This window comes from Bombyx mandarina, chromosome 25 (assembly GCF_030267445.1).
Source record: "Bombyx mandarina strain Sakado chromosome 25, ASM3026744v2".
NCBI lineage: Eukaryota > Metazoa > Arthropoda > Insecta > Lepidoptera > Bombycidae > Bombyx > Bombyx mandarina.
This window is the reverse complement of record NC_143231.1, coordinates 2,331,375-2,345,758: the sequence shown is the minus strand read 5'-3', so window position 1 is coordinate 2,345,758 and position 14,384 is coordinate 2,331,375.

The window sequence follows — 14,384 nt, the reverse complement described above, 5'->3', positions numbered from 1 at the left end:
TCGTTGTGTAGCAGTTTCGTTTTTAAACGGTTTTATTTAGCTCGACCCGTACGGAATTTGTTTTTTATTTATTTGGGTCAAAATTAGAAATTGAAATTTAAGCACCTTCCCGTTGTCAGATTGATCTGAAATTTGGTACACACATGTAATTTAGATGACAATATAATATAATAAAATCAATAACATTATAAATCTAAGATGGCCGCCGATACAAAATGGCGGATTACATATTTTACTTTAACCCCCTTAATATGGGTATCAAATGAAAGGGCTACACTAGTAAAACACGATGATTATGTCAAAATTTAAAATTCAAGATGGACGCCGTTCCAATATGGCGGACTAGGTACATATTTTTCCACAACCACCACAATATGGGTATCAAATAATAGGACTACACTAGCAGAATACTGTCATTATGTCAAAATTTCAAACTCAAGATGGACGCTGTTACAAAATGGCGTATTAGGTGGGGGCATGATTAGTCGTGTCGAGAACAGATTGAACAGATTGCGTCCAAGATTGTGTGACGTTAGAGAGGCAGATAAAAAAAATTAGGTAATTAGATACCTCGTTAGTAAGCGGTAGCTATACCACCCAAGTTAAATGGATGAGGGAGCGATGCGCGCAGATAACCGGACGGGACTTCGTGCAGTTCGTGCACACGCACATCAACGCCCTCCCATCCCGCATTCGCGGATCGAGAGGGCGTAGAGGTGGGAGTGAGTCGGCGTTGACCTGCCGTGCTGGTTGCAGGGTCAGGGAGACGACGGCTCACATCCTACAGCAGTGTCACAGAACACACGGCGGCCGGATTCTACGACATAACAAGATTGTCTCTTTCGTGGCGAAAGCTATGGAAGAGAACAAGTGGACGGTTGAGTTGGAGCCTAGGCTACGAGCATCGGTGGGTCTCCGTAAGCCAGATATTATCGCCTCCAGGGATGGTGTCGGAATGATCGTGGACGTGCAGGTCGTCTCGGGCCAGCGGTCGCTTGATGAGCTCCACCGTGAGAAACGTAATAAATACGGGAATCACGGGGAGCTGGTTGAGTTGGTCGCAGGTAGACTAGGACTTCCGAAAGCTGAGCGCGTGCGAGCCACTTCGTGCACGATATCTTGGAGGGGAGTATGGAGCCTGGCTTCTTTTAACGAGTTGAGGACCATAATCGGGCTTCGGGAACCGACACTGCAGACTGTTACAATCTTAGTGTTGAGAGGATCGCATATGAACTGGACCAGGTTCAATCAGATGACGTCCGTCATGGGGGGCGGCGTTGGTTGAGCTTCGCACAGTAGTCCAGCGGAGAGGGTGTAGATCAGGCCCGTCTGTTTCTCCCCCGGAGCCCGCTCCCTGGGCTTCCCTCATTATTTAACATCAGAAACAGACATTAAACATCTACTGATCCAATTTCGCCGGCGTACGGCCACGATCGGGAGGGTGGGAATCTCGGGGGTCTTCCGATCCAATCCATTATGATTACGACCACAGTCACTAAAGACGATGGCATGATGATCCGGCGATGAAAATAATAGGTTAAAACGTGCCGAGGACTGTATGGCATTAGGGTGGATAAAAATGTAATGTCGTAACCGCTTCCCCCTCAAGATTGGGCGCATCTTGTTGTATATTAAGCCTTGCCCCTTTACTGGACCTCTGGGGGGGTCGACCGTCAAAATTCCCCTTAATCGTGGGAACAACATGGTAACAATAAATAAAAAAGCAAACAAAAATAAAAACGAAACTGCTACACAACGAAAAAGAACGAAGAGAACAAGAAACGAAGAGAACGGTTAGCAACAGAAACACCTGAGCAACATGATACCAGGTTAATGGCACAACGTGAGAGACAAAGGCAGCTGGTAGAGTCAGAAACACCTGAGCGTCATGAGTGCAGGCTAGCATCACAACGTGACAGACGAAGAGAGCTAATAGCATCAGAAACACCCGAGCGTCATGAGTCCAGGCTAGCATCACAACGTGGCAGACAAAGAGAGTTGTTAGCATCAGAAACATCTGAGCGTCATGAGTCTAGGCTAGCATCACAACGTGACAGACGAAGAGAGCTTATAGCGTCAGAAACACTTGAGCGTCATGACTCCAGGCTAAGATTACAACGTAACAGACAAAGAGAGCTATTAGCGTCAGAAACATCTGAGCAACACGAGGCCAGGCTAACAGGACGGCGTGAGAGACGAAAGGAGTTAGAAGCTTCAGAAACACGCCCACACAGAGCAACGCCACGACAGGTGAAATAACCAACGTGAGCGTGCACAGCAACGCAGAGCTGAAAATCATGTACAAGCGTTTGAAAATGCTATTAACACATCGTGTATACACGTTTGTGACATTTGCACGAAGCATTGTTATCCTAACCAAATTCATACTGTACGTTACAACACAGCTGCATTAGGATATCTACCTGCAGAACTGTCTTCAAAAACAACATTACTTTTATGTTTGCGCTGCCAAACACATGTGACCAGTAATAAAACAATAACACAATCAAAGGCGTATTGGAATAATCTGGATCCAGGTTCAATACCAGATGAGATTCAAACGCTGACGCAAGCAGAGCAGCGCTTGCTGTGTAGAATCATCCCGTTTGTTAAAATCGTAAAATTTACTGGGCTATACGGGCAGTACGGTTTCCGCGGACAAGCAGTGTTGTTGCCCAAGATATCTTTGAGGTCAGTGAAAGATTATCTAATATGCTTCCAAGATCTTCCAGCCAGGTGGGTATCGTTGTAGTTACAGAACGTTTGGAGAATTTGAACATCACAAGAGAATTCACAATATCTCGCGAAAAAGTCTACAGCGCTTTAAGATGGTTAACTAGAAATAACCCGCTTTATAGAGATGTACGCATTGACGAAAATGTCCAGATTAGTGAACAAGAATTAATACGACTTAGTGTGCCAGATATACCTGAAAACGGTGAACCTGAAAGAATTGAAATTCCAAATGTATTCATTAGTATTAATGACGTTGCTAGAATTATTCGGGCTTCATGGCATCAAGGTGACCACAGCGTTTTCACTTCGGGATTTGCCGGCGTGCAATGTAACGGCATGCACGTTATTTACCCTAAAGCCATACAGTTTCCAGCAAAATTCAATTATGGTACGGCTGAAAGAAGGACGTTGCCCTTAGTTTTGTCATGGGCATTCACCGTCCATAAAATTCAGGGCAGCACCGTCGACCATGCAGTAGTATATTTGGGCTCAAAATTGTTTGAGGAAGGACAAGCATACGTGGCTCTAAGTCGAGTCAAGTCTCTGGAAGGGCTATGAATTGAGGAATTAGATTGTACTAAATTATCAGGTAAGAAACCATGTAATAATGATGCACTGAATGAATTAAATAGAATGAGGAATATTTGGTAGACAATTTCACTAAATACTAAAAACAAGAAAATAAAAATCGGTAAAAAAACTTTTAAGTTAAACGGTTTTATGTGCACTGAAAACTACAAAATAAATAAATAGTTACTTACCTATCAACCTACGTAAGTGATCTCGGTCATTAATATCTCTGATGGTAGTGGTTGTTATAACATGAACCATGTCAGCGGCCGAAAGGCAGTTCATGAAAGAACACTAACACCAGGGTTTGCTTGGTAGGTAAACTAAGCAGCCCACACTATAACAAGTAGGTATTTAGACCTTCTAGTTCAGAAATATTTTAGTACTAGGCAGAATAGCTTTTAGGCATATTAGAATAAAATAAAAACGTGGGGCCCCTCTGAAATCATACCTATGGCAGAGCATATCTTATACTTTGGTAGATCATGAGCTCGGCGCTCGCTGGTGAAGCCGCCACGGCTGGTTATTGATGGTCAAAACCTCCAATTACGATTATAGTAAGTCGATTCAGCGGACCCTGGACTCCGGAGCTATGAGGTTTCGGATGCGACCGGGATAAACCGCTAGGATGATGATGATGACGATTATAATAAGTCGATACAATCCACACTTAGTATAGTAGAAAGTAATATAGAAATAATAATGGGCCCCACGTTTTTATTTTAGTCTAATATGCCTAAAAGCTATTCTGCCTAGTACTAAAATATTTCTGAACTAGAAGGTCTAAATACCTACTTGTTATAGTGTGGGCTGCTTAGTTTACCTACCAAGCAAACCCTGGTGTTAGTGTTCTTTCATGAACTGCCTTTCGGCCGCTGACATGGTTCATGTTATAACAACCACTACCATCAGAGATATTAATGACCGAGATCACTTACGTAGGTTGATAGGTAAGTAACTATTTATTTATTTTGTAGTTTTCAGTGCACATAAAACCGTTTAACTTAAAAGTTTTTTTACCGATTTTTATTATTTTTGTTTGCTTTTTTATTTATTGTTACCATGTTGTTCCCACGATTAAGGGGAATTTTGACGGTCGACCCCCCCAGAGGTCCAGTAAAGGGGCAAGGCTTAATATACAACAAGATGCGCCCAATCTTGAGGGGGAAGCGGTTACGACATTACATTTTTATCCACCCTAATGCCATACAGTCCTCGGCACGTTTTAACCTATTATTTTCATCGCCGGATCATCATGCCATCGTCTTTAGTGACTGTGGTCGTAATCATAATGGATTGGATCGGAAGACCCCCGAGATTCCCACCCTCCCGATCGTGGCCGTACGCCGGCGAAATTGGATCAGTAGATGTTTAATGTCTGTTTCTGATGTTAAATAATAAGGGAAGCCCAGGGAGCGGGCTCCGGGGGAGAAACAGACGGGCCTGATCTACACCCTCTCCGCTGGACTACTGTGCGAAGCTCAACCAACGCCGCCCCCCATGACGGACGTCATCTGATTGAACCTGGTCCAGTTCATATGCGATCCTCTCAACACTAAGATTGTAACAGTCTGCAGTGTCGGTTCCCGAAGCCCGATTATGGTCCTCAACTCGTTAAAAGAAGCCAGGCTCCATACTCCCCTCCAAGATATCGTGCACGAAGTGGCTCGCACGCACTCAGCTTTCGGAAGTCCTAGTCTACCTGCGACCAACTCAACCAGCTCCCCGTGATTCCCGTATTTATTACGTTTCTCACGGTGGAGCTCATCAAGCGACCGCTGGCCCGAGACGACCTGCACGTCCACGATCATTCCGACACCATCCCTGGAGGCGATAATATCCGGCTTACGGAGACCCACCGATGCTCGTAGCCTAGGCTCCAGCTCAACCGTCCACTTGTTCTCTTCCATAGCTTTCGCCACGAAAGAGACAATCTTGTTATGTCGTAGAATCCGGCCGCCGTGTGTTCTGTGACACTGCTGTAGGATGTGAGCCGTCGTCTCCCTGACCCTGCAACCAGCACGGCAGGTCAACGCCGACTCACTCCCACCTCTACGCCCTCTCGATCCGCGAATGCGGGATGGGAGGGCGTTGATGTGCGTGTGCACGAACTGCACGAAGTCCCGTCCGGTTATCTGCGCGCATCGCTCCCTCATCCATTTAACTTGGGTGGTATAGCTACCGCTTACTAACGAGGTATCTAATTACCTAATTTTTTTTATCTGCCTCTCTAACGTCACACAATCTTGGACGCAATCTGTTCAATCTGTTCTCGACACGACTAATCATGCCCCCACCTAATACGCCATTTTGTAACAGCGTCCATCTTGAGTTTGAAATTTTGACATAATGACAGTATTCTGCTAGTGTAGTCCTATTATTTGATACCCATATTGTGGTGGTTGTGGAAAAATATGTACCTAGTCCGCCATATTGGAACGGCGTCCATCTTGAATTTTAAATTTTGACATAATCATCGTGTTTTACTAGTGTAGCCCTTTCATTTGATGCCCATATTAAGGGGGTTAAAGTAAAATATGTAATCCGCCATTTTGTATCGGCGGCCATCTTAGATTTATAATGTTACTGATTTTATTATATTATATTGTCATCTAAATTACATGTGTGTACCAAATTTCAGATCAATCTGACAACGGGAAGGTGCTTAAATTTCAATTTCTAATTTTGACCCAAATAAATAAAAAACAAATTCCGTACGGGTCGAGCTAAATAAAACCGTTTAAAAATACACCTGTGACAGGAGATGTCATTTCATCCATTACGTATGGTTATATACAATAATAAAATAATGGGAGACTGTTATTATTAAAATCCTCGTACGAACTATAAAAATGTGTGCCAAGAACACATACGCTAGACAAACATTACCCTCCTTCTGGAGCTGCCGAGTAAAACAGATATAGTAAAGTAAAAATTTTTAACAGAAAATCCGGCTTTCACACAAAATTTTCCTCCAAGACAACAACCCTTGGGAAATTAAACTTGTCATCGCTAAATTATCCGGCGCCTACGCCTGTATTACACTGTAATTTCATGGGCTTTAATTAAATTCTTATTAATTATTAAAACTGAAACGCAATCAAGTTTATATTAAAATTCATACGTTCGACGCCATGATATTACGAAACGAATTCACTAATAAAACTGACACTTAATCATGTCAAAGTCAAACAAATATTCGAGAGTAGCTTAAAGCTCGACACGAAGTTTACGTCGTCGCGCAACTCATTACGCGGATGATAAAAATAAAATAAAAAATGTTGTAAAAAGCTCCCACGTGTCTCGAGTGCTTTCGGCCGGGTGCAGTTCAAAGACATGAATGCATACACATCAAGTCTCCTCCAGGGATTAATTTTATTAAACGGAATGTTTCCAGTGCCTTAATGAAAAGCCTTAAGATTCAAAGGGGGCTTTCGTGTAGAATTAAAAATAAACGGGGCGCTTGTTGTTTTGTGTTTTTAAAAACAAAAATAGTCGATTTCTTTTGACCTGACAACGTCTTATAATTCGATGGAGCCGGTTGCCCGCACGAAAAAACATGACTCATGCGGCGTTACCTCACTCTGAGGCGGTTCCATTTAAGGCTTGAAGTGCAAGCGAGAGCGCGCAACGAGCGACAAAGAGACAAAATCGGCCTCCACGTTCGGCGGCGTTCGACATCTGTCTCTCTCCTACTTGAGTCAGCGATGCATCCGCGTGGACAGCTGCTATACAATAATACATTTATATGTTTTTTTTTTTATTGCTTAGATGGGTGGACGAGCTCACAGCCCACCTGGTGTTAAGTGGTTACTGGAGCCCATAGACATCTACAACATAAATGCGCCACCCACCCTGAGATATAAGTTCTAAGGTCTCAGTATAGTTACAACGGCTACCCTACCCTTCAAACCGAAACGCATTACTGCTTCACGGCAAAAATAGGCGGGGTGGTGGTACCTACCCGTGCGGACTCACAAGAGGTCCTACCACCAGTAAAGCCATCCACCACCACATGTTTTCATCAAGTATGAAGTTCAGTGAAAAGTGAATGTGGTGTCAATTGTTTACAGCAACAATAATTGCGATAATTGAAAAATGAAACCATTCCATCAGTATATTCTTATGACGTTGTCACGTTCAACTATTGTCAGTGAACCGACTTTACAGACAACCGATTTTTTCAAGTCTTCCAGCCTTCCAGCCTTTCCAGCCTTCAGATAAAACTGAAATTCGTTTTAGTCTCAAAGTTTAATTGTTCATTACAATGAATTGTGAATGTCAATGGCAAACAAAACGAGCGAACGCAACCCGCAGCCCGCTGTCTAGACAAAACGACATCTGTCTCTAAAGAATGAAAACTCTAGTCAATGCCAACGAATTCAACGCTTGAAGAGAATAGTACATTGTGCACCAAGGGAGAAAAGTTGAACATTACCTCGCGTGTGTAAAACACGCGGGATGAGATGTCCTACTTTTTTCCGCGGTGCACATATTATTTTTTCTCTTACCAGGCCGAAAGTTCGACATTGTAAAAAACTTAGCACCCGTGGAGAACCGAGCCGGAGTCCAGGGGCGAAGCCCTGGCAGGGTGAGGGGGGGGGGGCGAAGCCCCCCTTTCTCATAACAAAACAATTTAAATATTTTTAAATTTTTAAATAAACTACTACTAATTGAATAAGAACTATCTGATGAACTCATCTTTGTTTAATACTCCACTATTAAATTTTATTGCCTTTTGTTTATTTCACTTTTACACTAAACACAATATTGCAAATTACCCGATCACAACAATGAAGAATTATAGGTGCGTGATAGCAGACGTAGACACTAACGCGCATGCGCACTTGTCCGTACCCAGGGAGAAAAAGTCTGACTTTCTTCCCTGTACAGCGGGACGAAAACCGAACTTTCGGCGTCGATAGGAGAAAAAATTATTTAACAAATAAAACAATAGGGTAGGATATTGAAATGATAATCAAAAAATTGTAGAAAAAATAGCAACAACGCTAACTACATAATGCTTTGCAATGTTGTACCCAGTTTTACACAAAATGTAATTTTCATGTTGATTTATCCCTTATTTAAGATCAGAATTTTTCGCTGAAGTAAACACAAGCGTTTTTATTTTATTTTAATGCTGTTATTGAAATTCCATTTCGCCTATTAAATAAAAATCGGTAAAAAAACTTTTAAGTTAAACGGTTTTATGTGCACTGAAAACTACAAAATAAATAAATAGTTACTTACCTATCAACCTACGTAAGTGATCTCGGTCATTAATATCTCTGATGGTAGTGGTTGTTATAACATGAACCATGTCAGCGGCCGAAAGGCAGTTCATGAAAGAACACTAACACCAGGGTTTGCTTGGTAGGTAAACTAAGCAGCCCACACTATAACAAGTAGGTATTTAGACCTTCTAGTTCAGAAATATTTTAGTACTAGGCAGAATAGCTGAATATTTTTGTTTGCTTTTTTATTTATTGTTACCATGTTGTTCCCACGATTAAGGGGAATTTTGACGGTCGACCCCCCCAGAGGTCCAGTAAAGGGGCAAGGCTTAATATACAACAAGATGCGCCCAATCTTGAGGGGGAAGCGGTTACGACATTACATTTTTATCCACCCTAATGCCATACAGTCCTCGGCACGTTTTAACCTATTATTTTCATCGCCGGATCATCATGCCATCGTCTTTAGTGACTGTGGTCGTAATCATAATGGATTGGATCGGAAGACCCCCGAGATTCCCACCCTCCCGATCGTGGCCGTACGCCGGCGAAATTGGATCAGTAGATGTTTAATGTCTGTTTCTGATGTTAAATAATAAGGGAAGCCCAGGGAGCGGGCTCCGGGGGAGAAACAGACGGGCCTGATCTACACCCTCTCCGCTGGACTACTGTGCGAAGCTCAACCAACGCCGCCCCCCATGACGGACGTCATCTGATTGAACCTGGTCCAGTTCATATGCGATCCTCTCAACACTAAGATTGTAACAGTCTGCAGTGTCGGTTCCCGAAGCCCGATTATGGTCCTCAACTCGTTAAAAGAAGCCAGGCTCCATACTCCCCTCCAAGATATCGTGCACGAAGTGGCTCGCACGCACTCAGCTTTCGGAAGTCCTAGTCTACCTGCGACCAACTCAACCAGCTCCCCGTGATTCCCGTATTTATTACGTTTCTCACGGTGGAGCTCATCAAGCGACCGCTGGCCCGAGACGACCTGCACGTCCACGATCATTCCGACACCATCCCTGGAGGCGATAATATCCGGCTTACGGAGACCCACCGATGCTCGTAGCCTAGGCTCCAGCTCAACCGTCCACTTGTTCTCTTCCATAGCTTTCGCCACGAAAGAGACAATCTTGTTATGTCGTAGAATCCGGCCGCCGTGTGTTCTGTGACACTGCTGTAGGATGTGAGCCGTCGTCTCCCTGACCCTGCAACCAGCACGGCAGGTCAACGCCGACTCACTCCCACCTCTACGCCCTCTCGATCCGCGAATGCGGGATGGGAGGGCGTTGATGTGCGTGTGCACGAACTGCACGAAGTCCCGTCCGGTTATCTGCGCGCATCGCTCCCTCATCCATTTAACTTGGGTGGTATAGCTACCGCTTACTAACGAGGTATCTAATTACCTAATTTTTTTTATCTGCCTCTCTAACGTCACACAATCTTGGACGCAATCTGTTCAATCTGTTCTCGACACGACTAATCATGCCCCCACCTAATACGCCATTTTGTAACAGCGTCCATCTTGAGTTTGAAATTTTGACATAATGACAGTATTCTGCTAGTGTAGTCCTATTATTTGATACCCATATTGTGGTGGTTGTGGAAAAATATGTACCTAGTCCGCCATATTGGAACGGCGTCCATCTTGAATTTTAAATTTTGACATAATCATCGTGTTTTACTAGTGTAGCCCTTTCATTTGATGCCCATATTAAGGGGGTTAAAGTAAAATATGTAATCCGCCATTTTGTATCGGCGGCCATCTTAGATTTATAATGTTACTGATTTTATTATATTATATTGTCATCTAAATTACATGTGTGTACCAAATTTCAGATCAATCTGACAACGGGAAGGTGCTTAAATTTCAATTTCTAATTTTGACCCAAATAAATAAAAAACAAATTCCGTACGGGTCGAGCTAAATAAAACCGTTTAAAAACTCTAAGGCCAATAGCAAATGGATGAATTTGCTTTTGTTTTCAAGTTTGAAGTCTTCATGGCCTAAAAGATAAGGCGCCCGGTGCAGTCGTGTCGAGCGATGCGTTAATGTTCGAATCCCGCCGCAGATACCAACTTGTCTAATGAAATACTTACTTAATAATTGTTCACGATTGACTTCCACGGTGAATGAATAACACGGTGTAATAAAAATCAAACCCGCAAAATTATAATTTGCGAAATTACTGGTGGTAGGAACTCTTGTGAGGCGGCCATTACGGAAGAGTCACGGCGTGTTGTGAAGTTGCCATCTAGGTCTGAAGTGATGACATGAAAACAATTCACGACAAACAATCAAATATAGATTTAATTACCAACCGAATTATTTTTTTAATGAAACAATGAGTTCTATAAATTTCAAATACGGCCAATTCGCATAAGATCGGCATCGAACCGAAAAGCAGCATCTAATACCGCATTGTTTCAGTGAAGGCGCTTGAATAATAAATATTCGAAGCAAGCTACGAATCGCGCGCGACTTTTAATTGAATTCAGACGATTATCTGTTTTTAATCTGTCCACCGTTGCATACTGATTGATGGCGTTTTTAATCTGTAACGGGTTTTAAAATTCGCTTTTTTTACAGCGAAGCTTTGTTTCGGGAGGGAAATAAAACGGAACGCGTGGATAATTTATATTAATGTGAGATTCGGATCGGAAAATGCTGTTGAAAGAGGACGTCAATTAAAATGTCAGGTAGCGCGCGTGTAACTTCAGTATATCGGGTTTTTTCTAACGTTTAGCGACAGTCAAAGTGGTCGGTTTTCACTACGACTGAATAAACGAAATAGCAACTCGCCCTGATGAATGTAAACTACTATTAGTAATAGTTATTGTACATATATTATTATCGTAATATGTAAAACAAATTCGAGTTTGTTCGGGTTGTTCGTTTGGCAAATATTCGTGTGATGAGCAGATCTGTTTGTTCATTGTCGATGTGCTTATTATCTATATACGTCCGTCTGGTGTAGTGGTAAGTGACATGGTCACTACACAAGGGGGTCGCGGGTTCGAATCCCGCCAAGGGAAGATATTTGTATGATAAATATAAATGTCTTTTCCAGGGTTATGGATGTATATTAAATATGTGTATGTGTAAAATAAAAATCTTATATTTATTTCCGTTATCTGGTACCTGTAACACAAGTTCTTTACGAAATTATCACGGGACCGGTTAACGTGGCGTGACTGTTAGTAAATATTTATTAATTATTTATTTATGTATTTGTTAAAAAAATGTATCTATGTCAGTTTCTGGTGCCCATAATACAGGAAATCTTAAATTGGGGCCGGATGACCGTGCGTGATTTGTTCCCAGTTATTTACATTGTTAAACTTACATCTCTTTCGTTTTACTGTATGTCCCGGTAAGAGTTGATAACCGAGACGAATCTCTTAGTAATTCCGTCGCCACAATCAAACACTAATCGGAATTCAAATCGAACAAATCCACAGTCCGCCACACCAATGAATTTACATTAATCACGGCGCACACCGTGCCGCAGCGCCCAGTACGTACGTACGTACATAAATATTCATACGGTGCACGTTTACTGAACCTGCAATTAATTGAACATCTGTAGATTTCCGAGGCGGAGAAGCTCGCACCGCTGGCGGCTAATGAAACACAAGTGGAAGTTGCTATTTGAAGGCTTAACGTTGTTACTTCTCTCGCATGACCGATTTTTTGAAGTGATACTTCTTTAGGCGCGTTGAGACTACAATTTAACTCGTGACCGATTCGTTATGGCTAAAGAGAAAAGATACAATTTAGGAAGAGCGAGAGCGAGAAAATAGACAGAGCGTCTCGCGAACCACTCGATCGTGGAGAAAGAGAAAGGACAAAGCGAGCTAGGACGTTTCTCTTATAGGTATACACAGCATTCCTTATTACAAGACAAATTTGAAATTTGATTTGACTTCTTCCACGTGCACCAAGTTTCACGCGCACTTTTTTTTTATTTGGGTTTTATCGAGCAACGGAAATTGAATACTACCATTGGGAGATAAGATCGAAATTTAAGTGGTATTGTCTAACAGCTATCCCGGTAGAAATATTCCAGATACCGTCTTGATCATGCGAGTTCACAAAATGCTTACTACCACCAATTACAAACTTTTAAGGACTATTCTATCGGAATGTGTGTTTATTTTTCGGGTCGGCAGGATGTTTGGTGGCTCGAAGGCCTTTTCAGCTTCATCAGAGCGAGTGCGGGTTCAGTCAGGAGGGGTTGAACTGCATGGTTGGTAAGTGGAGTCAAATTAATGAAGCACTTCAAGACAAAACATTTCATTGATACCGTATAGTGAGTAGCTACGTAGATAGTTTCCCTTGTCCCAATTACCGAGAAATGTCATATAAGAATACTAAACCTAATTACTGTCAGGTTTTTTTTCTTCTACAAATTTAAAGGAGGAAGGAAGAATATTAAGAAGGATTTAAAAAAAGGATTTTTCCATTTCTAATATGTATAATTTAAAATATATATATAAATGGAGAAGAGGTCGTTTCTCTTAAGCACAGCGTTCCTTATTACAAGAGAAGCTTGATTTAAGGATGTTAAATGAAGAATACCACAATAGCACACACCGCAAAAGAAGTTTCACTTCTTTCACGTGCACCTTTTTATTTATTGGATAAGCCTAGTGTCGCTACCGCTTAAATTTTTCAAGATATAAATATGTAATGATTTAAATAGGAAACTTCAACGTTCAAAGAAAGCCTTCGCATTTTTTTCGGAATCCAGTTAATGTGTTCTCGTTACTTAAAAATCCCATTAAATCCCCATAAACAAGTTTCGCCCGTTTCATCGCTTCAATTCGTATTCCATACACTTTATTGAGTTTTCAAGGGGTCGTAAAAATAAGTAATAAACAACGAACAACAATGTCTGAAGGCTCCCTTGTTTAGAACAATTAAACGTTTATCGTTTTTGCAACGGTTTATTGCTCTAAGTGTATATTTTGTTGTTTTTGGAGACGTTTTCAGTAGGAGCAATTTAGTTGAAATTTGACCTTTAAAGTTCTATAGCCTTAAAGGGAGCCAGCTGACGATCAATCTGGGGTTAATTGGTCACTGCAGTCAACACAATGTAAATACCGTTACCCGTTCTGAAGTATAGGGTGTTTAAAAGAATACGACAAAAGAAATATTTTCCAACGATCGGTGATTGGTCCGAATTTTGTTGTTCGAACTTGTTTATTTTTTCCGCTAGTAGCCGAAAGCTATTCCAGCTACGCCCGGCGGATAGATAGCTCACGGGTTCAACTTGAGAGAAATTGCTAACACTAGCCCTAGCAATAACAGTGCTTCGCAGAATTTACCGCCGGATTGGAATCGCGACCCACTGAGAAGATCCGACAATAAACTCAGTGGGTTGTGTCTATAGGTTGATTCGCTCGTCGAGCTTTCCGTTGGAATCAACGACGAGGATGGTGACCTGTGCTTGAAGATCGTAAAAGAACCGTGAGTGGATCCGGGGGATCCGACCAGACAAATATAGTTGAATTTCGATCATCGGACGAAAACTAATTTGATAAATGAAGACAAAACGTTCAGAAATAAAGTCAAAAGAGAAAAAATACCTCTTAAATAACATTTGGTAATTACTGTCGTTTTTTTGGCACTAAATAATCGCCCGTCTCAGTAAATATCTGAATTCTAGGAAAACTCTTTTCTTATCCTTTTATATTACACAGTCTCAATTTAATATTTAATTTTCGTGTAGGCCGAATATAAATCCAGCCCTAAAATCCGTGAGGGTCAACAAAAACTTCATTAGTATTCCTGGTGTCTCAGGTGTTGGACACGGCTTGGTGCAATGCATAAGCTTTATC